Below are 3,413 nucleotides of genomic sequence, written 5' to 3'. Positions count from 1 at the left end.
ATATTTTATTTTGGCGACTGCACGAATCACACCCCATAATCACTTAAAAATAAGCGTCTCTCATCACACATAGGAAGATAGATGAAGCGTCTGGCTCTCTCTCTCTCTGGGGGCGGGGGAGAAACCGAACACTGAGAGAGAGCCGTGCATCTAGCGGGTGAGGACCGAAAAAGCTATCCCCACGACAACAGTCTACGCCGTGCCTCGTCAAACACAGCCAGGCGAGAGCGGAGCATACGCAGCGAGAGTAACTCGCAGTAATGACAATCAGCTCCTCGAAAGCTGACCGTGCATGCTCCGCTCCTAAACAAACAACACACAGATCGTGTATATCCCCCGCTGCCAGATAGTGTGGGCAGGGAGGCAAACAACGCCTGTAATGCCGTTTGCTCGCCATAGATATTAGTTTAGACTTTGATATATTCTTTTGAATGCTTGTGGACTGACAGACAACAGTAAATAGACTGACACATACACAGAGCGCTACTGAAGAGCAGAAGCTAACTTACTTGCGCTCTGCCGGATGCGCGTTTTTATACTTCCTGGCGCTCGCGTCACCTCGCTCGTGACGTCTCGCTGCTCCATTGGACTGATTTTACACGTGCTTCAGAACGCGGTCACGCAGGGGCGTTCCCAAAGCGATCTAGACGCAGCTCGAGTTCCTGAAGGGGAACTGATTTGTCCAGTTGTACGTTTGGAATGAGGAAGTTATAGTTTAATAGTTATTGTTGATTAACAGTTATTGTATGCATGAATTAAACAACGATTAGTAATTTGTTGCCCCAGCAAAAGCTGACCAATTGTATGTGTAATGACAGAGATGGAACATTGCCTGTTCATTCAGTCATTTTGAAGTTTCATTTGTCAATATACAACTATGGAAAGTGGGGGAAGACACACTGGAGGGTTGCCATCATTCTAGAGACCTCACTTGGGTGGAGGTGGAGAAAAAACACCTTTTGTGGTGACAGAACCAGTAACCTGCACAACACATCCATCACCCCCTTGCTCAGTGTTTCCAGAGATCACCCACATTTACTGTTAACAACTGACCAGCACCACCTCTATATAGGTCCATTTAAACAACTAGCAGATTAGAGATTATTGAAGTTTTATAAAGTCAACTGAAGTGCATAATAAGCCTTCACCTACTTGTCATTGACTGACAGATGAGAAATAAATCAAATGAAAATATTAGCTTTCACACAGAGGTGTGTAAGGAGGGTGTGAAAAATGGAAGGAAATGTATGATTGACTGAAAAATATCTATCTATCTAATATCATCTATATTGAATTAAATATAGAATGTACACACACTAAAATAATGCTATTTCTTGTTTTATTTTTTCAAAAATGTTACATTTTTCTTTTAGGTAGGATTTGCATTATGGTTCATTTGTTATTGGTCATTTTAATTGTTATTAAATTTAATTGTTATTATAGTTATTTTAATTTGCTTAGATACTTCCAAATAGATAGCTAAGTAAATGTATATACTGTGTGTGTTTTTGTGTGTGTGTGTTACTGTCTGAATGGCTGCTATAGGACCTCCTGTTTTCCAGCCAGATCTCTGAATATAAGTGCTCTAATTGCTCAGAAAATTACATCCAATGGTGATTGCAAGTGACATGGCCTGGCAGCACAGTGACAGTTGTGATGCCTCCTATCTTCCCTCCCTCTGTTTCTCCTCTGCTTCTCCAGATCCCTCTCCTATGCCGTGTCATTCCCTGGTGACCGCAGCAATGCCCCTGGTGACCGCCTGCTGCCCTCTTCTTGTTGAAGCTGTCGAGTGCTGAGATGTCCCAAAGTTCAATCTTGTCATGCTCAGGCATCGCTTTCTGCCACCCTCTATCCATCAACCGAGCTGTTTGTGAACCATTATGATATGTGTGTGTCTGTGTGTAAGCACATTTATGTGTATGCGATGCGCTCATTGCTCCTTCGTTCCTGAACACATCATCCCAGCTGCTTCACCAACCTGATTTTTTTACTTGCATATCTGTGTGAATGAATTTAAACATTGAATGTGTCCAGTAAGGGTCAAGTTAATTGATTCAGTTCATCACAATGAATCGTGAATCACAACTGCACCCTGAAACTGACCCTTTCAACCCTGTAGGAATATTTAGGTAGATTTATGTGGATTGTGTGTGTGCTTGTGTCAATGTGGAGGTTTTGCGTGCATATATGTCTGCGCCGGCCCCTGGGACGAGTCACCCCTTTGTCTCGTCACAGCTAATATGAACTTGAGCATCCAGGCGTGGAGCTGTGACAGATCGGTAGACAGCCCTGCCCCCTCACGCTTCCGCTCCCAGCATCCCTTCATCTCTGCTACCTATCTAGCTCTCTTAATCTTAAATTAATTTCAGGTCAAAAACCAACCAATCCCTGGCACCAGGCTATGATACCTCACCTGCCCACTGGGGATCACTGGAAGGAAGTGTAACATCAGATAAACAAGATAGCACATGACAAGCGTGGGGATTATTTGAGTCGCTTTATCACCACATACGACTCCATTTTTTGATCTTTTAGAGAGTCTGCGTGCACCACGATGTGATTAATAAACAAACCTGTGAATCGCATGTGTGGCGCTGTCAGCAAATGCAAAATATTTGTGGCCTTTTAAAGTGACTCCCGATGCGTTAGGTCAAATGGTGTTGGAAGATGATGTTATTTGACGTTTTTCCACTCTTGACCTTTCCACTAATGTTACTGGAGATCCGTTGAGTGTTTCTGCTCAGTAGCAGTTCACGATCCGGTCTTGCATGCTGAGTTCCGGGTCGCTAACCTCACTGGCAGGTACTTAACTTTTTCACACCACTGACTCAAACACCATGAACTCTGATTTGGAGTACATAGATCTTAAATGTGCTATAGCATTTTCACACCATTTTTTATTATGTGAATTATTTGCAAAAGTAAATCAATAGTACACAATTTAAAGTTTATATAAATGTTTTTTTTAATTTAAAATTTATTATTTTTTATTTAGTTAATTTAAAAACAATTTTTTTATTTAGCAAAAAAAAATTCTTCAACAGCAAAATGTTAATATGGAGGCCAAATGTAAAAAAAAAAGTATTAAATAGTTTTTAACTCAAGGCTGGGTTTAATTAAATCGTGGCCATGTTGTATAAATTTGTTCCCTCATTTTAGTTAAATCATGACCACGATTAAATTAAAATCAAAACAACAGAGTGAATTAGCACAACATGGCCATGATTAAACTAAATTGAAGGGACAAATTAATAAAACTTGGCCATAAATGAATAAGTAGTGGGAATAAAATCTTAATTTGTGGCCACAAGGGCTGGAATTCGTATGACATGTCAGATTGACCTCTTGACTAAATTCAAAGAATAAACGTAAAAACGGATGGTGTATTTCCATAATATTTTGATATATATATA

Source organism: Sinocyclocheilus grahami, unplaced genomic scaffold, assembly GCF_001515645.1.
Source record: "Sinocyclocheilus grahami isolate Dianchi unplaced genomic scaffold, SAMN03320097.WGS_v1.1 scaffold26.1, whole genome shotgun sequence".
Classification (NCBI taxonomy): Eukaryota; Metazoa; Chordata; class Actinopteri; order Cypriniformes; family Cyprinidae; genus Sinocyclocheilus; species Sinocyclocheilus grahami.
Note: the sequence above shows the minus strand (reverse complement) of the source record.